General features: G+C 44.5%; 1 protein-coding gene across 1 annotated transcript in view; it reads right to left on the bottom strand.

The window, feature by feature from the left end:
* The window catches only part of LOC124550682 (amyloid-beta-like protein), a 592,369-nt gene that overhangs the window by 321,196 nt on the left and 247,649 nt on the right, over positions 1-23,524 (bottom strand). The window lies entirely within an intron of this gene.

Raw genomic sequence — 23,524 nt, 5'->3', positions numbered from 1 at the left:
TTGCGCTTTCCAGCATCGCTCCGTGACTCTAGCAGTTTCCCAAGCGCTTTGGAACTCCGCTTAAAACGAGAAACGAGCAACAAAAAGCGTGTTTTTATTTCTCTGTTCGAGGGAAGTTTCGCGCACGATGTTGTAGTATTTTCGCGGGTCTGTCCACTCGCTTAGTCCACATAATGGGCGGTTGTTAATGACAAATGTATCTGTATTTTTCAGGAGACCACTCCAATTATTGGCGACGAATTAACAACGTAACCTCACTGGATAATATAAGAGATGTGGCTATAAAATAATGTGACTGATGCTGTAATAGAGTACGTGCGCATGCGCCAAAGATGAACGACCAATAGCTGTGAAGCCTTCTCAGTTGAATGCGCCATCTCTGGTGTCTGTAAGCAAACAGTGCGACAGTATCCATGGTTTCTGTGAGACCTGTTACTATGTTTTGCCGTAAAAATTATAGGTGTAACAACATAGCAACAAACTGTAGTGAATTTTCACAAGAAAGTTGGAAAAACCGCTACTGAAACCTATCTTTCACTAAAAGAGGTGTATGGCAAAGACTGTTCACCACGGACCCGAGTTTCTGAATGGTTCAAGCGGTTCCAAGATGGCGGAGAAGACGGTAGCAAAAACGGATAAAAATATCAAAAAAGGTGTTAATCCGATTCTCTCTTACCGTCAGCAGATTATTCGATCGACTGCTGAAACTGTAGGAGTTGACAAAGAATGAGTAATGCAAATTTTACGTAACCAGTTTATCACGAGAAAAGTGTGCTCGAAGCTGGTAACGAGAATTCTCACAATCAAACAAAAAGGAGCTCACGAAAATTTGTTTTATTAAAACTTTGAATACCACTGAAAATGGTCCTATATATATATACTATGTGATCAAAAGTATCCGGACACCTTGCAAATTCGTGGGGCGCTCCATCGGTAATGCTGGAATTCAGTATGGTGCTGGTCCACACTTAGTCTTGATGACAGCTCCCACTCTCGCAGGCATACGTTCAATCAGGTGCTGGAAGGTTTCTTGGGGAGTGGCAGCCCATTCCTCACGGAGTGCTGCACTAACAAGGGGTATCGACATCGGTCGATGAGGCTTGGCACGAAGTCGGGGTTCCAAAGCATCCCAAAGGTGTTAAATGGGATTCATATCAGGACTGTGTACAGGCCAGTCCGTTACAGGGATGTTATTGTCGTGTAACCACTCCGCCATAGGCCGTGCATTATGAACAGGTGCTCGATTGTGTTGAAACATGCAATCGCCATCCACGAATTGCTGTTAAAAGGTGGGAAGCAAGAACGTGCTTAAAAAATGGCTCTAAGCACTGTGGGACTTAACATGTGAGGTCATCATTCCCCTAGACGTAGAGCTACTTAAACCTAACTAACCTAAGGACATCACACACGTCCATGCCCGAGGCAGGATTCGAACCTGCGACCGTACCAGCAGCCCGGTTCCGGACTTGAAGCGCCTACAGCCGCTCGGCCACAGCGGCCAGCAAACGTGCTTAAAACATCAATGTAGGCCTGTGCTGTGATAGTGCCACGCAAAGCAACAAGGGGTGCAAGCCCCCTCCATGAGAAACACGACCACACCAGAACACCACCGCCTCCGAATTTTACTGTTGCCACTACACACGCTGGCAGATGACGTTCACCGGCCATTCGCCATACCCACACCCTGCTATCGGATCGCCACATTGTGTACCGTGATTCGTCACTCCACACAACGTTTTTACACTGTTCTATCGTCCAATGTTTACGCGCCGAACATCAAGCGAGGCGTCGTTTGGCATTTACCGGTGTGATGTGTGGCTAATGACCATGAAATCCGTTTTCTCACCTATCGCCTAACTGTCATAATACTTGCTGTGGATCCTGATGCAGTTTGGTATTCCTGTGTGATGGTCTGGATAGATGTCTGCCCATTACACGTTACGACCCTCTTCAACTGTCGACGGTCTCTGTCACTCAACAGACGAGGTCGGCCTGTACGCTTTTGTGCTGTACGTATCCCTTCACGTTTCCACTTCACTATCACATCGGAAACAGTGGACCTATGGATGTTTAGGAGTGTGGAAATCTCGCGTGCAGACGTATGACACAAGTGAAACATAATCACCTGACCACGTTCGAAGTCCGTGAGTTCCGCGGAGCGCCCCATTCTGCTCTCTCACGGTGTCTAATGACTACTGAGGTCGCTGGTATGGAGTAACTGGCAGTAGGTGGCAGCACAATGCACCTAGTGTGAAAAAGGTATGTTTTTGGTGGTGTCCGGATACTTTTGATCACATAGTGTATATATATTGCTTATCATCCCCAAGTTAAACGCCATTCCATAGAAATGAAGGGCCCAAATTCGACGAGAGCGAAACAAGCTCAAATGATCAAGATCCAAAGCGATGATGATTGATTTTTTTTCGATATTCCTGGAGTTGTGTGTTTTCACTGGGTTCCAAAAGGTCAAACCATTAACCAACATTACTACCTTAGATTCCTACTCAACTCCTTGAGAAAATAAGATAAAAAAGGACCAGAATTGTGGAAGAACAAGTCATGGATCTCCCATCAAGACAACGCACTGGCTCCTACCGCACTGCCTGTTAAGAGATTTGTGGCTGACAAGGGAACCTCCCCATCGCACCCCCCTCAGATTTAGTTATAACTTGGCACAGTGGATAGGCCTTGATAAACCGAACACAGATCAATTGAGAAAACAGGAAGAAGTTGTGTGGAACTGTGAAAAAATAAGCAAAATGTACAAACTGAGTAGTCCATGGGTCACATATGCAACATTACGGAAGTCGTGGGTTCAGGAGCGCCGTGGTCTCGTGGTAGCGTGAGCAGCTGCAGATGAAGAGGTCGGAGGTCCTTGGTTCAAGTCTTCCCACAAGTGAAAATTTTACTTTCTTTATTTTTGCATAGTTATTATCTGTCCGTTCGTTCATTGACGTCTCTGTTCACTGTAATAAGTTTAGTGTCTGTGTTTTGCGACCGCATCGCAAAACCGTGCGATTAGTAGACGAAAGGACGTGCCTCTCCAATGGGAACGGAAAACATTTGATCGCAAGGTCATAGGTCAACCGATTCCTCCACAGGAAAACACATCTGATATATTCTATACGACACTGGTGACGGCATGTGCGTCACATGACAGGAATATGTTGTCGACCGACCTAACTTGTACACTTGGCGAATGGGTAAAAAGACTCTTCTACCTTGCCCGATTTAGGTTTTCTTCAAAAATGGTTCAAATGGCTCTGAGCACTATGGGACTCAACTGCTGTGGTCATAAGTCCCCTAGAACTTAGAACTACTTAAACCTAACTAACCTAAGGACAGCACACAACACCCAGCCATCACGAGGCAGAGAAAATCCCTGACCCCGCCGGGAATCGAACCCGGGAACCCGGGCGTGGGAAGCGAGAACGCTACCGCACGACCACGAGATGCGGGCGATTTAGGTTTTCTTGTGGATGTGATAATTACTCCCAAAAAAGTGATGAAAACATAAGAGTTTGTCACATAAACTGGAAATAAAAAATTAAAATTTTCACTTAACTGAAGATTTGAACCAAGGACCTTTCGTTCCGCAGCTGCTCACGTTACCACGAGACCACGGAGCTCCTGCTGTCCTAGCGTCCTTGATGTTACCTATCTTCCCATGAACTACTCAGTTTGTATATTTTGCTTATTTTTTCTCAGTTGTACACAACTTCTTTCTGTTTTCTCAATTGATCTGTGTTCAGTTTTTCAAGGCCTATCCATTGTGCCAACTTATAACTAAATCTGAGGGGGGTGCGATGCGGAGGTTCCCTTGTGAGTACAGCATCCCAGCCTAGCACCATGTGATTCTTATCTCTCCCCAACGCAGAAATTTGCCTTAAAAGGAATACGATTTCAGTCCGTCGTGGCAGTGAAAGATAACGCGACACGTATCATCAAGGGGCTGACATAGAAAGACATCCAGCAAATGTTTACATCCATGGAAAATTCGCACGAAGTGTTGTGGGGATAGAGGAGGGGAGTATGCTGAGGGTGACAATAATCAAATATGTATGTTTCTGAAATTAAATATTTTATGCAATAGTCCGCTTATTTTACAGCCAAAACTCTTATTTGACATTCACTTTAAAGGATTTCCATTCATTTCAAAGAGTAAAATGTAAATTCGTAAGGCACCAATTGCTGGGAGACTCTGAAATGAAGTTTCAGACTACTAATTGGAAAGGTTCTTCCTATCCTCTACGCCCACAGACACCCTTACTTCACGAAGTATGATGGCTGCGTGTTTAAGTGTATCTGAGTGTGTGACTGTAATGGTGTGCTGAGCGTAATGTAGTGCTGGAGATGATGAGAGAACACGGCACTAGCACGCAGCCTGCTCCTCACCTCGGGCCCAACCGAACTTAACGTCTCCATCCGACGCAGGGATCACCACCACCAGTGTCGCATGTCCTCAGCGGAGAGGTCTGGAATTTAATCCAGGACATTGGTACAAAGACTGCTGATCAGCGACTTTACGCCAACAACCCTCTTGCTTCCTCTGTCGTAAAGGCAAAGGTGATAACTGTCAACAGCTCGTGGCCACCCATCCAAATACCGGCCATTCCCAAAGGTGCTTAATTTCAGTGATCTGATGGGAGCCAATTCATCCACTATAGTACGGTCGTCGACAATTCAAAGAGCACATGGTCGCTTCGGACAACTCGGCGAAGAAGCGGTACCAGACATCCATGTAGCCATGGACCACTTGAGTAAGTCATGACAGTGAAGTTGTGTGTATGTGCCAGTAGATTGTGTGGGCCACTGCAATGAGTCGACATGAAGACATTAAAGGTGGGCAGAAATGAGTTATGTGTCCGGTCGTGCCGTGAATAAAGCAACCCGATTTGTTGCTGTATCGACACAATCTGTCCAACGTGTCTACAAGGAATGGTGTACCACTCATAAACTCGTAACACTGCATTAGGACAGTGGTCGGAATAATGATGTTATAGGGACCAGAGACAAGGTCACCCCTTGTCAAAAGCATTTCATTTCGAATCTGGCAATAATTGCTGCTGTTAAGGAATACAGGTCCATGCCAACCAATTTTCGAGAGACCTTTGGGAAGGGAACTACTTGAAATGGACGTTTGGAGACGCGCACATCGCAAGAGGCTTTTGCTGACAGTGACGCGTCCTCAGAGGACCGTACAGTAGCTGCCTAGTGTGTCATGTGTAGTGAGACGCGACTTTACCTCGCTTCAAATGATGCAAAACGTCGAGTGTATCGAAGGCCGACAGAGGTGTGCAACATACAGCACGTGGTGTAGCTCAGCCAGAGGTCGTTCTGTAATTTTTTGGGATGTTTTTCTTGAAGTCCCCGGTAGCTGAGTGATCACCGCGGCGGTCTGTCACGCCAAGGAGCCCGGGTTCGATTCCCGACTGGGTCGGAGATTTTCTCCGCTCAGGGACTGGGTGTTGTGTTGTCCTTATTACCATTTCATCATCGCCGGTGGAAGGCAACGGGAAACCACCACCGGAACCACTTCCCTAGACGCTCATGCGGTGGACCTCTCTGACGAGGCTTCCCCCATGACAAGACCTGCCGTAAGGCAGAAAACAAAGTTTTCGTTAAGTGACTTACCGTAAAGACGATCTTGGATGTCTGCTTGGGTATCCAAATGTCTGCCATTTCTTCTACAGGTCTTCATGAAGAGATCTGGACACTCCCATCTTCAATGATGATGACATCCACGTTCACAGAGTTGCCCGCATACCTCCCTGGTTCGAAGAACATACAGGCACCTTATCGCACCTCAAAATTACCCTTTATATCATCAACCCCACAGAAGATGTCTGCAGCTATTTGGAACAGCAGGTGAACCATAGCGCTCAGTATACATTCAATCTGGTAGCTCTGGGGGGATCAAATAATGACTAAACGGCTTCCGCTGAATTTGAAATATCTGAGCTTGATTCCTCATCATATTAAGGCCATTATCAAGGCTGACAATGAGGCCACACGGCTATCGGATTTCTGTAACTTTCAATATTTATGATATGTTAAGTTCAAAATTCGAGTATCGGCTACATTAGGGTTGCGGTGTACCCATGTCAGCTTTTTCGTTACGTGCTGTATGTTTGTCCTGCCAATGGCCACTGAAAAACTTCATTTAGGCACAAGCATGCACGATACTAATATGACTTGCATGCTATCATGGAAGACAACATTTCTTCTGTTTGGATGATTTTAGAATGGGTTCTGGTACCCAAAATCGCTCATCAAATTGAATAAAAAGAACAGAATTTCGCGAACTGTTTAACACTAGTTGCTGTTCTGAAATTAAAGCAACATGCTGGAAATCCAGTGATTGTGTTTGGCGAAACATCGGAATTGATTACATTTGTTTTTCATATGACGAGTGGGAAAGAAATTAGACGTACTAAAACACTGACCTAGAGGGAAACCTGAGGCCGAGGTCAGTTTGTAATGGGATAACTTTCGTGTGGTATGGCTAAGCCAACGACTCTCAACATAAATATACGATTGCCATAATAGACTGGTATGTAGTGTAGCCCAAGACATATGTTCCTCATTACAGTACTTACTCGTATGTCTTGTTTTCGAAATTTGCGATAACTTCAATGATGTGGATAAATTCTAACATAACAAAATAAAATAATAGCTAACATTATTTACGAACTATAAGAAATTAGGAACGAGAATTCAGGTTGGCTACTGACAACTGACTGACGATTCGCATGGTATTCACTTCACAGTTACCAACTGGAGCACGAAACGGAAGAGCTTAGTATGTCGTAACTGCACTTTTATGCAGATATCAATTCGCCAAACCAATTCTGAGAGACTTTAAAACCAGAAAATCAGGTCAATGTTTCGACAGGCAGAGCGGTTCTGCAGTAAAATGTTTGCCCAATAGGATAACATATTACCTAGCTGTATTTACAAACCACAGAAATTTATGTACGACAATTCTGATTGGCTGACGAAAACCGACTGACAATTCGTATGATATCAACTTCCCACCGTTCACTGTGCAATTACCAATTGCCGAACAAAACAGAAGAGCCAGGTACACCGTAACTGCACTTTTATCCAAAAATCATTTCGCCAAAGCATTCGACGTAACTCTCGAAAATTTTCGAGAAGATCGTATTTTCAAGTTTTCTGACAGTCTTTAATACCCTGAAGTAAGATCAGCGTTTTAATAGGCAGTGAAGCTCTGAAGTAAAACACTTGGTGGGTGGTCTGGGTTCGATTTCCGGCTGATGCAAATTTTAACTGCAGGTGCACGTTCTAGAAGCATTAACATGAACCATTAATCGGAGAAAGATATGTAGAGCTCGAGACTGATAATCGCTTGTTCTTGAGTCCAAGTCCCGTTGTCGTCATTACTTTTTATGCGTTTCTTTTCCTTTAGTTTTCCTATGTCATTAAGATACAAAATTCATGAAATATACGCTAATTAATACATACGTAATTGTGATTTTTATGAAATAATGTGCGTCTTCGTATTTGTAACTAGTTACTACCCAAAAAATCCAGTTTTCATTGAAAAAAAATTATTATGTCTTATAAAAGATTGTTAAAGTGAGGAAACATTTCAAATTAATTATTTTATCATCTTCAGAGAAATGCTCATAAAACATGCACCTTTGTTTGATCATTTGCATAGCAAGGAATCGAACCCAGACCACCTACGTGACAGGCGAACATTCTACCACAGAGTCACGCTGCCTTTCGAAAAACAGACCTATCGTTACGGTAATAAAGACGCTTGAAAAACTTCAAATATATTTTCTCGTGAATTTTTTAGAGTTGCATCGAAGTGATATGGCCAATTCATATTTTAGTTCTGAACTTAAGATATCATTAAAAAAAAAATCCTGAAGTCCGATAGCTGTATGGAGCCTTGTAAGGCTCAGTGTTACACAGTATCAGCGTAATGTCTCATGAGGATGGTTAACGTTCAGTCCTGCGTGCTCGTTAAATGTAGAACATCCTTTCCGTTTTCAGGTTTTTCCTACATTTGCTAACCCGAAAAGCTTGTATATTCGGAGTAATTCTGCAGTGCCGGCCGCGGTGGTCTAGCGGTTCTGGCGCTGCAGTCCGGAACTGCAGGACTGCTACGGTCGCAGGTTCGAATCCTGCCTCGGGCATGGGTGTGTGTGATGTCCTTAGGTTAGTTAGGTTTAAGTAGTTCTAAGTTCTAGGGGACTTATGACCTAAGATGTTGAGTCCCATAGTGCTCAGAGCCATTTTTTTTAAATTCTGCAGCGATTATTTGTAAGAGACTGTACATAATTTCGTTCTGTTTGCGACAGGGACGGAACAGTATGCTATGGGGCTGAAAGCTCTCGATGCCTGCTCTGGAGGTGCACTTGAAACGCGAGTTTGTTTGTTTGTGTGTGTGTGTGTGTGTGTGTGTGTGTGTGTGTGTGTGTGTGTGTGTGTGTGTGTGTGCGTACGAGGGAGGGGAGGGGGTGGACCCGAGTGGAAAGGGGCTGGAGAGAGAGATAGACCTGCCAGATGAGATTGCAATTTAGCTTTTAATGAGATTCCTCTGGCTACTTTTTGCAACAAGCCAACCAAATTATGGAACATTAAAAAGCGTTCCACTTTAATACATCACGTCGCACTGCTATTTATTTTTTTTAGCTACACAAACGGAATGCAGGACGAGTCATGCTAAAATGTACTGCCAGTAAACTGGCTCCTTTACAAGTGTTACCACAGCTCTGCTGTCCGTCTCCGCAGACAGATGCGAACAGCCGCCGTCGCAATGTAAGCCGCTACAAATTAACAATATCGTCATCAATTATTCTACAGGTGGAGCAACCGCAGCTAATACAATACATGATTAACGGAACTGGAACTGTCGCACTATGATACTATGCAAGATGTTCTTAACAAATTAGAATTAAAATGAATGGATGTCCATAAGCCAGTATTAGTTGTTACTGTAGTCCTTTCTAAGTCCCACGAACAATTTCGCAACTTAAAGGTGCATTTCTGTATGAAAGAATTATAATCTTTGTTTAATCGGAAATCATAAACGATTTTTTTAAAAAAACCTTAAAAAACTCCCACCGCTAATGCCATTCTGGACACGTATTGATAAACCCCGTTAAATATACACTCCTGGAAATTGAAATAAGAACACCGTGAATTCATTCTCCCAGGAAGGGGAAACTTTATTGACACATTCCTGGGGTCAGATACATCACATGATCACACTGACAGACCCACAGGCAACATAGACACAGGCAACAGAGTATGCACAATGCCGGCACTAGTACAGTGTATATCCACCTTTCGCAGCAATGCAGGCTGCTATTCTCCCATGGAGACGATCGTAGAGATGCTGGATGTAGTCCTGTGGAACGGCTTGCCATGCCATTTCCACCTGGCGCCTCAGTTGGACCAGCGTTCGTGCTGGACGTGCAGACCGCGTGAGACGACGCTTCATCCAGTCCCAAACATGCTCAATGGGGGACAGATCCGGAGATCTTGCTGGCCAGGGTAGTTGACTTACACCTTCTGGAGCACGTTGGGTGGCACGGGATACATGCGGACGAGCATTGTCCTGTTGGAACAGCAAGTTCCCTTGCCGGTCTAGGAATGGTAGAACGATGGGTTCGATGACGGTTTGGATGTACCGTGCACTATTCAGTGTCCCCTCGACGATCACCAGTGGTGTACGGCCAGTGTAGGAGATCGCTCCCCACACCATGATGCCGGGTGTTGGCCCTGTGTGCCTCGGTCGTATGCAGTCCTGATTGTGGCGCTCACCTGCACGGCGCCAAACACGCATACGACCATCATTGGCACCAAGGCAGAAGAGACTCTCATCGCTGAAGACGACACGTCTCCATTCGTCCCTCCATTCACGCCTGTCGCGACACCACTGGAGGCGGGCTGCACGATGTTGGGGCGTGAGCGGAAGACGGCCTAACGGTGTGCGGGACCGTAGCCCAGATTCATGGAGACGGTTGCGAATGGTCCTCGCCGATACCCCAGGAGCAACAGTGTCCCTAATTTGCTGGGACGTGGCGGTGCGGTCCCCTACGGCACTGCGTAGGATCCTACGGTCTTGGCGTGCATCCGTGCGTCGCTGCGGTCCGGTCCCAGGTCGACGGGCACGTGCTCCTTCCGCCAACCACTGGCGACAACATCGATGTACTGTGGAGACCTCACGCCCCACGTGTTGAGCAATTCGGCGGTACGTCCACCCGGCCTCCCGCATGCCCACTATACGCCCTCGCTCAAAGTCCGTCAACTGCACATACGGTTCACGTCCACGCTGTCGCGGCATGCTACCAGTGCTAAAGACTGCGATGGAGCTCCGTATGCCACGGCAAACTGGCTGACACTGACGGCGGCGGTGCACAAATGCTGCGCAGCTAGCGCCATTCGACGGCCAACACCGCGGTTCTTGGTGTGTCCGCTGTGCCGTGCGTGTTATCATTGCTTGTACAGCCCTCTCGCAGTGTCCGGAGCAAGTATGGTGGGTCTGACACACCGGTGTCAATGTGTTCTTTTTTCCATTTCCAGGAGTGTAGTTCAGAAAATTTTTGTAACAAATGTTGTATGAATGAACGAAGATTATAATTTAACGTCCCATAGACAGCGCGGTCATTAGAGACGAAGCAAAAGCTCAGATTGTTTCAAGGATGGGCTAGGACATCGGCTGTGCCCTCTTCTAAACAACCAACCATTTGTCTGGAGCGATTTAGAGAAATCATTGAAAACATAAATCTGGGTGGCGCAGTTTCAGTTTGGAACCGTAGAGAAATAGTCTGAAGGTGGTTCGATGAAGCTTCTGCCAGGCACTTAACTGTGAATTACAGAGTAGTGATGTGGATGTAGATTGTGGAACTTAAAATGGGCACGCTGTATTCACACATCCAGGGTTATTCATCTACCCCTTGCACTGTCATTTTATGCAACCCTCAATGTTATAGCTTGCCATCATAAACCACGCGCTAGATGTTCTCTAGGTTGCTACGCGCTAACTATTAGTCCTACGGGAAAAATGAGAAGGACCTTTTTGTAAGAATTTTAGTGTAGTTATATTTTGTACTGATATGTGTTTTCACCAGAGGCCGTAGTTTTCGAATTAAAAGAAATACATGCAGGAGTGACCTTCAGACTCAATTTCTAATATATTGTTCATAGCACTCCCTCCTACCACTGTAGAAATACTAATTATTTCCCATATCCGACTGTTTTTGTTCTTCATTGATTGGCTGAATTAAGCCACCTGTTAATTGGAGCACTTACAAATCGTAAAACTGACGTTTGCGTAAATTTTTGTAGGCAGTTTTGTAAATTTTAACAGCATGAAATATTTGTATTCGTCAGGCGTTCTGAATACGAAACTAGTGTTTTTGCAAAGTTTCAGTTCGTATCGAATTGTCAAGTCAATAAATTTCAGCAAAGCGTTTACAAAAGGCGTTCTTCGTTCATTATCCTCACGGACACATTTAACTTCATAATGTTAACGAAGTAGCCGTCTATGCTGTAAGTCGATCAACAGAGACCAAACACAGTCGAGTACCGGGAATAGCTCGTGCAGTTGGAAATTTCTGTACAGTGTCAGGGATGAGTATGGGGTGGAAGTGAGTTTGAAGGTTGCTTTTGTACGTTTTTCTTGAATAACTGTAAAACCTCGGCGAAAACGTTTACCAATAGAAAATTTAACTGCATTAAATTTCCTACAAAAAGGTACTGCTCGGTTTTATCCCTATAGGACTAATGGTTTACGCCTAGAGAGCAAGAGAACATGAAAATTTCGCGTGTGTTTAATGAAGGCCGGCTATAACATTGCGGATTTTTATATAACTTACAGAAGTTGTTGTGACAATCTCTGATTATATATATATTGAAACCTTGGAACGCTTGATTTTAAGACCCTTATCGCAGTTACTAGTTTCGACAGAATAGTGCTGTCATCTACAGATTATCATTACACCGTATGAAAAAAAAGTAATAGGTAATCTGTAAAAGACACAACCATTTTTTGGGATGACACGAATTTTACATGTATAACACATTTTTCGTCAACATTTTAAGAAAAAAGTGTAAATACGTCAAAAATCTCCACATGGTTTGTTATTTATAAAACAGAATGCTTCCAGATGGGTTGTCAAATGAATCAGAGGTAGAAGTGCAACATCCATAGCACCAATAGAGTTAAAGCGACACGACATGTCGGCGACCTCACATGGATTAAACTGGGGCGGCGCAGAGCCCCTCGTGACTTGCCGTGTAGACGTATTTACCGGCGATACACGACGTGGCTTTGACTCCACTGATGTCTGAAGTAGTGCTGGAGGAAATTGACCCCTTGAATACTGTAGGGCTGTCCATAAATCTGTAAGAGTACGAGGAGGATGGAGATCTCTTCTGGACAGCCCGTAGCAAGGCATCCCAGATATGCTCAATAATGTTGGCGTCTAGGGCGTTTGGTGGCCAGTGGAAGCGTTTAAAATCAGAAAAGTGTTACTGGAGCCAGTCTGTAGCACTTCTGGACGAATGGGCTGTCGCATTGTCCTGCTGGAATTGCCCAAGTCCGTTAGAATGTACATTGGACACGAATGGATGCAGGTGATGAGACAGGACGCTTAAGTACGTGTTACCTGTCAGAGTCGTATCCAAACGTATGACGGGTCCCATATCACTCAAACTGCACATGCGCCACACCATTACACCGAGCGAGGTGGCGCAGTGGCTAGACACTGGACTCGCATTCGGGAGGACGACGGTTCAATCCCGCGTCCGGCCATCCTGATTTAGGTTTTCCGTGATTTCCCTAAATCACTCCAGGCAAATGCCGGGATGGTTCCTCTGAAAGGACACGGCCGACTTCCTTCCCCAGCCTTCCCTAATCCGATGAGACCGATGACCTCTCTGTCTGGTCTCCTTTCCCAAACAACCCAACCCCACCCCCTCCCAACCCCACACCATTACAGAGCCTCCACCAGCTTGAACATGCAGGGTCCATGGATCGAAAAGGTGTCTCCACACCCATACACGCCCATCCGCTAGACAGAATTTGAAACAGCGAGCGGAGTGGCCGGGCGGTATGAGGCGCGATGTCACGGATTGCACGGCCACTCCCGCCGGAGGTTCTAGTCCTCCCTAAGGCTGGAGTGCGTGTGTTGTTCTTCGCATAAGTTAGGTTAAGTAGTGTGAAGGTCTAGGGACCGATGACGTCAGCAGTTTGGTCCCTTAGAAATTCACACACCCACCCAGCCACCCACCCACCCACCCACCCACCCACCCACCCACACACACACACACACACACAAACACACACACAACATTTGAAACGAGACTCGTCCGACCAGGCAATATTTTCCAATCATCAACAGTCCAATGTCGGTATTGACGGGCCCAGGCGAGGCATGAAGCTTTGTGTCGTGCAGTCATCAAGGGTACACGAGTGGGTCTTCTGCTCCGAAAGCCCATATCGATGATGTTTCGTTGAACGGTTCGCATGGTGACATTTGTTCATGACCTGGCACTGAAATCTTCAGCAGTTTCCGGAAGGGTTGTACTTTTGTCATGTTGATCGATTCTCTTCAGTCGTCGTTGGTCCCGTTCTTGCAAGATCTTTTTCCTGCCGCAGCGACGTCGGAGATTTGATGTTTTAACGCATTTCTGATATTCACGGTACACTCGTGAAATGGTCGTACGGGAATTCATCGCTACCTCGGAGATGCTGTGTCCCATCGCTCTGGCGCCCATTATAGCACCGCGTTCAAACTCACTTAAATCTTGATAACCTGCCATTGTAGTAGCAGTAACCGATCTAACACCTGTGCCAGAAAAAGCACTCCGTTTTCAGGCCACGAGTGGCCTAGCGGGACCATCCGACCGCCGTGTAATCCTCGGTGGAGGATGCGGATAGGAGGGGTGTGGAATCAGCACACAGCTCTCCCGGTCGAAAGATGGTATTCTTGACCGAAGCCGCTACTATTCGGTCGAGTAGCTCCTCAATTGGCATCACGAGGCTGAGTGCAAACCGAAAAATGGCAACGGCCTGGATGGTTACCCATCCAAGTGCCGACCACGCCCGACAGCGCTTTACTTCGGTGATCTCACAGGAACCGGTGTATCCACCTGTGAGAGACACTTGTCTTATATAGGCGTATTACATATCTTTGTCCGTGAATACGGATGACTACACCAGTTTCTCTGACGATTTAGTGTAAAAGAAGAATGCCCCAGGTAAGTGTAACAGGATCATGCCTGTTCTTAGCGTACAGAAACTATCTGTCGAACACAGTGTAAGGCCATTCTGAAGATGGCAACACAAGCCTGTCGAAACTAGTAATTGGAGTAAAAGTCTTAAAATCAAGCGATTTCATTTCATAAAACGACATCGGTAGGTGCAGCAGTATCACTCTTTGTAACCATTACTAGTTAATTTCTTGTTCTTCTGAGCAAAATCGACCAACGATAGCGCAAAATGCCGTCGTAATGACGTAGGATAGATGGGCGTGAGTTCAGCTCCCTTGGGGGGCACAGTGCAGAAGCAGACCTGTGGGCAGAGTGGTGCCTGGAGGCAGCGCCGGGGTGGGGGAATGTCGCGTACTGGAATTACTCCAGCCTCTAGGCTCCAGCCGACCGCTGGCTGGACAATCGCAGCCGCCCTCGCCTGTCCCCTGGGGGAGCCCCAGTGGTGTGTTCTGGCGCTGCGGGCAGCAGGGGACGCGAGGCAGTCGAGAGGCCCAGCTTTTGTGGCCCCGTCGACAGCAAACACGGCACGGGCCGGAGACACGGGGCTACTCGACGGAAAGGTGAGGGGGATGGAGAGTGTGCACCAGGGCAGGAAGCCTGTGACGAGTGCAGAGGCGCGCCACAGTCAATGTGTCCCGTACACACACACACACACACACACACACACACACAAAGCGCGCAAACCTGTCGCACAAGTCGAGCGACTTCGTCCCCCTGACCGCTCACCTCTCTAAAGAGTCGACCCACACTCAACCAAGGTTTAGTGCAGCCATCGGTGCTCAGTTAAAAGCTGGACTCATCACCGGCGACAGTTAGTTCTACTCCAGTCAATGAGATTGTGGGCCGAAGAGGCGACAGGAGACGCCCTGGATAGCGGTGTGGTACCAACCTGACTACGTCCGCGTGATGCCCCAACAACCAAGATTGATAGTCTCGGGTGGCACTTCTTTTCACAGCAGGACCCCTTTGCCTGTGATCAAATGTTAAAATGTGTGTGAAATCTTATGGGACTTAACTGATAAGGTCATCAGTCCCTAAGCTTACACACTACTTAACCTAAATTATCCTTAGGACAAACACAGACACCCATGGCCGAAGGAGGACTCGAACCTCCGCCGGGACCAGCCGCACAGTCCATGACTGCAGCGCCTCAGACGGCCTGGGTGGCCGAGCGCTTCTAGGCGCTACAGTCTGGAACCGCGCCACCGCTACGGTCGCAGGTTCGAATCCTGCCTCGGGCATGGATGTATGTGATGTCCTTAGGTTAGTTAGGTTTAAGGGGCTCCGGAACGCCCTATACTTGCAATGTTAAAATAACGCTTATAAATTACATCTTTCCTCACAAAGTATTTGGGGTAGGAAGTTGAACTTTTTACAGATTATTTATTGGAATATGGGCTACAACTTAACACAGGGATTTTACAAAATTTTAGTTCAGTTATTAAAGATGACTTTTTTTCAATTGTAATGAAAATTCACAACATTTTTTTGCAATTTTTTATTTATATATTCAAAAATATACAGTTTTTTGGAAAAAGGCTGTGTTAAATTATGCAGAAGGTACTGTGTAACATTTACTGAAAGTTTGAAACAAAAATGTTTGGAAGATCCTTAGAAAACATGTAATTAGTATGAGAAAATAAAAGTTTTGGGAATCGAGCGACAAAGATTGGATTAACTTTTTAGTGCATTCCAGGTCCATAGGACGGATTATCTTCATCCTCTGCAAACTCCTCCTCCAGCTTCCTCTTGTTCTCCTCCTGTTTACTCTTGCTTGTATTTCCAGACCCTTTACAGCCCTGTCTGCAGCCCGAAGGCGTTCCTTGTCTAAAGCAAGCATCGCTCGTTGTTGTGTTCGTAGATTTTGCTACCATTTTCTTCAGTTGCAGTTACTGCAACACTGTTCCAAATGGTGGTCATGTATGAACACTTATTACATTTCAGTTGTATTTCACTAGCAAGTCCTACGTGCTTTATTATGGAGAGTTCCAGACCAACTTCGCTACAATGAATACACCTTACACAGTTTGAAAAAATTCCTTTCAGAACCGACATATCAGATATTTCATTCACATCCGATTCGCCCATAAAACATTCATAGTTTTCACTCATTGAACCAAGCTTCTTCTGTGAAGTATTTTCTTTCCCACTTTGACTGTTATGGGCAGGTGTACTTGAGAGGTTAGGTTCACTCACTTGGTTATCGTCTTTATTGTTTACAGTAATAACACATACCTTTGGCTTTCCAACATTTCTCCTTTTCTTAAAAGCCTTCAGAGGATTTCTAATAACTTTACTTTTACTCATTATTATACTTCAACAAAACAGAGACTCGAGAAACAGAATTAATTACGAATATTTTCGAGATAACGACAGAGTAAATAAACATGAAACAATCGACAATCACACCAGCGATATATATTGAACCATCACAGGTTAGCCACAACACATACTTTATCTCACATCACTATAATGTACCTGATGAACACGGACGTTAATAATAACACCATTTGACAGCAGTTAAACAGCGCCACAGTGGGTCACGCCCATGTAGAATACATTTCAAATTTTTTTTAAAAATAGCTGTAGTCTTCGGAATTGAATAAATTATATATCTATTAAAAGGTAATAGTCTGTAGATTCAGAAAACGCAAAAAAGTAAAAATTGAACTTTTCATGATTTTGAGCCTTTCCGGAGCCCCTTAAGTAGTTCTAAGTTCTAGGGGACTGATGACCTCAGCAGTTAACTCCCATAGTGCTCAGAGCCATTTTGCAGCGCCTCAGACCGCTCGGCTAATCCCGCGCGGCGCTTGTCACCCGAGGCACCTTTAAAGCACAGTGGTACGTCGACAACGTTCACGCCCCATTTTGCTCCCCGTTAATGGCAAATCATTCTGAGCTTACATTTCAGCTAAGTAATGCCCGCCCGCACTTGCTGAGAACTTCTGCTGCCTGTGTTGGTGCATGTGAAATACTACCTTGGCCAGTAAGCCATATCGCTCCCTAACAGAACGTTTGGAGCGTTATGGGCTCTAATGGCTCTGAGCACTATGGGACTTAACTGCTGTGGTCATCAATCCTCCATAACTTCGAACTACTTAAACCTAACTGACCTAAGGACATCACACACACATCCATCCCCGAGGCAGGATTTGAACCTGCAACCGTAGCGGTCACACGGTTCCAGGCTGTAGCGCCTAGAACCGCACGGTCACTACGGCCGGCAGCGTTATGGGCAGGGGCCTCCAAGTAGCTTGGGATTTTGACGATCTAGGGCACCAATTGGACAGAATTTGGCACGATATCCTTCAGGAGTTTTGCTATTTTTGGAGCAAAATAGCTGATGATGGTCGAAGTAGAGGGGGTATAAAATGTAGACTGGCAGTGGCAAGGAAAGCGTTTCTGAAGATGAGAAATTTGTTAACATCGAGTATAGATTTAATTTTCAGGAAGTCGTTTCTGAAAGTATTTGTGTGGAGTGTAGTCATATATGGATGTGAAACGTGGACGATAAATAGGTTAGACGAGAAGGGAATAGAAGCTTTCGAAATTTGGTGCTACAGAAGAATGCTGAAGATTAGATGGGTAGATCACATAACTAATGGAGAGAAGAGAAATTTGTGGCACACCTTGACTAGAAGAAGGGATCGGTTGGTAGGACATGTTCTGAGGTATCAAGGGATCACCAAGTTGGTACTGGAGGGCAGCGTGGAGAGTAAAAATAGCAGAAGGGAAACCAAGAGATGAATACACTATGCAGATTCAAAAGGATGTAGGTTGCAGTAGGTACTGGGAGATGAAGAAGCTTGCATAGGATAGAGTAGCATGGAGAGGTGCATCAATCCAGTCTCTGCACTGAAGACCACAACAAATCCTTCAGGAGGACATCCAAGAATCCTATCAAACAATGCCAAGAATACATAAAGGTGAGAGGTGTACCATCACGTTACTGACTTGCGCAATTTGCGAAGCTCTTTCCCTTGTATAATTTATCCCACTTTTCTGAACCTCTAATCATATGTTTATCTGTACACGTACATAATATATACTGTTTTCCGCCTCATTCGGATAGTTCCTTTGTGGTTCGTCGTTTTTTGTCTTAGGGTGTAATTTTAAGGAATGTGGTCAACTGCTCGAAGTAAGATTTGCGAGGTGCTCACCCGCGTCACAATGGTGACAGCATTAACTCACATGTCCTGTCCTTTATATTCTTTGTACTTCTCAATTATTTTATGCTCAGACTTTATGTTCAGTTATCTGGTTTTAAAAAATGCTGCAGGAAAGAAGAAGGAAAACAGGAAATGAAAATAATCCGACCTCCACGTGGCACAGCAATTGGGGAGAGTTAGTGCGATGGTGGATGCTGGAAGGTGCCTTACTCAGACACCCCCGTACCCCTCAACCGGACTTTGTGGCTGAGTGGCCAGTTCAGTATCCGGGTTAAGAAATCAGATGGTGGGTCCGGTCAGCTGAAACCAAGCAGCAAAAAAGAAGAGGAACCGTTTTGCTCAAATGTGCTAAACCTTCCGGTTCTTTTTGTTGGGACCTTCTTTATGACTCCTCTGGTTTAACGGGCGTCGGTAGAAAGTTTTTCGTGCGAGAGGGGCCGGCCGCTGTGGCCGTGCGGTTCTAGGCGCTTCAGTCTGGAACCGCGTGACCGCTACGGTCGCAGGTTCGAATTTTGCCTCGGGCATGGATGTGTGTGATGTCCTTACGTTAGTTAGTTTTAAGTAGTTCTAAGTTCTAGGGGACTGATGACCACAGATGGTAAGCCCCATAGTGCTCAGAGCCATTTGAACCATTTTTTTTTTTCGTGCGAGATTGGGGGGGGTTGGCGCAGACACTAAAATCGTCATTTATTATTTTTTCCGAGTGAAAAGATCGTTACCCACTCAGTATTTATTCTAGGTAGATTATATTAATATTTGAAAAGGTAAGCACGATTTCATGTTTACCTTCGAAGCAAATCGGTGTCTGTTATTTAAATGATTGTGGATGTCACACATTTTTGAAGTTGACAGTATAAAATTATATCGTTTGATGATTAGGTCTGACACATATTCAACAAAATACTCAATAAGTTAATGAAATAAAGCGTAAAACATTTAGAAAACGCATTTTTATTCATATATGAATGACATTAAACTGACATTGAATGTGAAAAGTCCTAACTGGGAGGATATCAGAAAAGAGAATGCTGTTGGTTGTAAACAAAAATAAGCACTCATGAAAACGCTTCCAGTAATCTCTCTCGAAAGTGCAAATGTAGAGAAAGAATTTTAAAAGTAATTGCGTACTGTTATCTAAGATTCCGCCTAGAAAAAATACATCCATTAACACTGGAAAAAAACTCATTTTCAACCATACCAAATGGAAGCTTACAAACAACAGTTCAAAGAAACGAAATAATCTATCGTTTTGCTAGCAAAAGCTGATGAAAAAGAGAGCAGCTGAAGAACCACGTGTGATGTGAAAGTACACAAAATGTAGTATTGCACTTGACCTTGTCTGAAGGCGAATGACGATCACCGAGGCTGTTGACGAAATTAATCAGTCACTAAGTTGGTAAAATCAGATTTTTCAATCACATTTCTCCTGTGAACGCATAGCTTGTACAACTCACATAACTTGTTTTCACTCATTGCATAATAAAATCACAGTTTTAGTCTTCCTGTATAGTCTTCGTCACCCGAAACAAAATCGTCAATATCGGAAGATGAGTGTTGGATATGAATGTTTTTAAAAAAGATAAAAGACTGTTGGAGAACCATCCGAAGAGTGTGAAGCTAACAGCTCTGCCGTTCTCCCGTGCTAGGGGTATACATCCTTCTCCCGTAGCGAATTATTTAGAAATGGGTTCAGACAGATGACTTGTGACGAACTGTTTACTATTTCACACATCAATAGCTGACTCCGCCTGGCCAGGCCAGTTTTGAAATGTGTGAATGGTCGTTGTTCCCACTTTATCCTACTGAAGTACACGGGATTAGCCTTATTTCGAGTTTGAATGGCTATTGGTTTCTTTTTTGTCATCAGTCTACTGACTGGTTTGATGCGGCCCGCCACGAATTCCTTTCCTGTGCTAACCTCTTCATCTCAGAGTAGCACTTGCAACCTACGTCCTCAATTATTTGCTTGACGTATTCCAATCTCTGTCTTCCTCTACAGTTTTTGCCCTCTACAGCTCCCTCTAGTACCATGGAAGTCATTCCCTCATGTCTTAGCAGATGTCCTATCATCCTGTCCCTTCTCCTTATCAGTGTTTTCCACATATTCCTTTCCTCTCCGATTCTGCGTAGAACCTCCTCATTCCCTACCTTATCAGTCCACCTAATTTTCAACATTTGTCTATAGCACCACATCTCAAATGCTTCGATTCTCTTCTGTTCCGGTTTTCCCACAGTCCATGTTTCACTACCATACAATGCTGTACTCCAGACATACATCCTCAGAAATTTCTTCCTCAAATTAAGGCCGGTATTTGATATTAGTAGACTTCTCTTGGCCAGAAATGCCTTTTTGCCATAGCGAGTCTGCTTTTGATGTCCTTCTTCCTCTGTCCGTCATTGGTTATTTTACTGCCTAGGTAGCAGAATTCCTTAACTTCATTGACTTCATGACCATCAATCCTGATGTTAAGTTTCTCGCTGTTCTCATTTCTACAACTTCTCATTACCTTCGTCTTTCTCCGATTTACTCTCAAACCATACTGTGTACTCATTAGACTGTTCATTCCGTTCAGCAGATCATTTAATTCTTCTTCACTTTCACTCAGGATAGCAATGTCATCTGCGAATCGTATCATTGATATCCTTTCACCTTGTATTTTAATTCCACTCCTGAACCTTTCTTTTATTTCCATCATTGCTTCCTCGATGTACAGATTGAAGAGTAGGGGCGAAAGGCTACAGCCTTGTCTTACACCCTTCTTAATACGAGCACTTCGTTCTTGATCGTCCACTCTTATTATTCCCTCTTGGTTGTTGTACATATTGTATATGACCCGTCTCTCCCTATAGCTTACCCCTACATTTTTCAGAATCTCGAACAGCTTGCACCATTTTATATTGTCGAACGCTTTTTCCAGGTCGACAAATCCTATGAAAGTGTCTTGATTTTTCTTTAGCCTTGCTTCCATTATTAGCCGTAACGTCAGAATTGCCTCTCTCGTCCCTTTACTTTTCCTAAAGCCAAACTGATCGTCACCTAGCGCATTCTCAATTTTCTTTACCATTATTCTGTATATTATTCTTGTAAGCAGCTTCGATGCATGACCTGTTAGGCTGATTGTGCGATAATTCTCGCACTTGTCAGCTCTTGCCGTCTTCGGAATTGTGTGGATGATGCTTTTCCGAAAGTCAGATGGTATATCGCCAGACTCATATATTCTACACACCAACGTGAATAGTTGTTTTGTTGCCACTTCCCCCAATGATTTTAGAAATTCTGATGGAATGTTATCTATCCCTTCTGCCTTATTTGACAGTAAGTCCTCCAAAGCTCTTTTAAAATCCGATTCTAATACTGGATCCCCTATCTCTTCTAAATCGACTCCTGTTTCTTGTTCTATCACATCAGACAAATCTTCACCCTCATAGAGGCTTTCAATGTATTCTTTCCACCTATCTGCTCTCTGCTCTGCGTTTAACAGTGGAATTCCCGTTGCACTCTTAATGTTACCACCGTTGCTTTTAATGTCACCAAAGGTTGTTTTGACTTTCCTGTATGCTGAGTCTGTCCTTCCGACAATCATATCTTTTTCGATGTCTTCACATTTTTCCTGCAGCCATTTCGTCTTAGCTTCCCTGCACTTCCTATTTATTTCATTCCTCAGCGACTTGTATTTCTGTATTCCTGATTTTCCCGGAACATGTTTGTACTTTCTCCTTTCATCAATCAGCTGAAGTATTTCTTCTGTTACCCATGGTTTCTTCGCAGCTACCTTCTTTGTACCTATGTTTTCCTTCCCAACTATTGGTAGGCCGTTTAAATTTGGTAAAAGCAGGTAAATAGTGAAAGCTTGTCCTTATGCAATGACGATGGGCCACCGGCAGCAGCCTAAAGATCATCAAGTTTCCTCTTCGCAACCTGCTTTTTTTCCGAGATGACAGCAATCTGAAACTTGATGACTAGCCCTCGCAAATCTCGGCATTGACGGACACTAAGGCGCGAGAATCAACACTCGTGTAACTGCTAACCCCGGTTGTGGTCGCATCTGAAAGCCTGCAGTTCGCTAGTAACACAGCAGGGAGCATAGAACGACAGTTACGGCTGAAACAGTCGGTTTTCGGTTATATCAGTATCTTTACACGTCATTTTAATATGACGGTTAAAAGCGATCAAAAGAAGGGGTTTCTGAAATAACTTATTTTAGGATCTTTTATTCCTGTTATCTCCTTGATAAAAGGTGAAATCGAATAAAAATCTAAAAAAAATTGACATTCTGAGTTTCAAAATGCATAGAATCAAAATACTAAATTAAATAGGGAAATAAAAGAAAACGTAGCCCGTTCAGTGTTCGTTACTTATCTCCAAGAGTGATAAGTGGTCGAATACTACAGAAAGTCAGCGGTATTCTCTAACTCATTCTAATTTTTTTGAAACACTGCTCAAAAATAATGATGTACTCGCGGATGACAGCACATTTGGGTATCACGAATAGTCAGTGCTAACTGGTGAAAATTAAGTCGGAAGAACCCTGTTTTTCGAGTTAATTTGTCCGTTTTGAAGGGCTACAAGCAGATACAGACATATTAAGTAGACACAGGCAGCAGATCAGCAACTTCCTTATTTTTATTGTGTACTACGACTGCAGTAATTTATTTCCGTAGGATCAAATTGAGAAGCAAATATCCAAAGTGGGGATCGTGTGACTAGGGCCTCCCGTCGGGTAGACCGTTCGCCGGGTGCAAGTCTTTCAATTTGACTTAACTCCGGCGACTTGCGCGTCTATGGGGATGAAATGATGATGATTAGGACAACACAACACCCAGTCCCTGAGCGGAGAAAATCTCCCACCCAGCCGTGAATCGAACTCGGGCCCTTAGGAGTGACATTCTGTCGCGCTCACCACTCAGCTACCAGGGGCGGACATCTCCAAGGTCATGGAACGTGTCAGTAAATAAAATTACAAAATAAAAATAATAACAGATAAAACAAGTTTATAAACCGAGAAAGATCAAGCCGTTAGTTAAGTAAACGCCGGCAGAATTGGCCGAGCGGTTGTAGGCGCTTCAGTCCGGAACCGCGCGACCGCTACGGTTGC

This window comes from Schistocerca americana, chromosome 9 (genome assembly GCF_021461395.2).
Source record: "Schistocerca americana isolate TAMUIC-IGC-003095 chromosome 9, iqSchAmer2.1, whole genome shotgun sequence".
Lineage (NCBI taxonomy): Eukaryota > Metazoa > Arthropoda > Insecta > Orthoptera > Acrididae > Schistocerca > Schistocerca americana.
The sequence above is the reverse complement of the archived record's forward strand: the minus strand, read 5'-3'. Positions and strand labels throughout refer to the sequence as shown.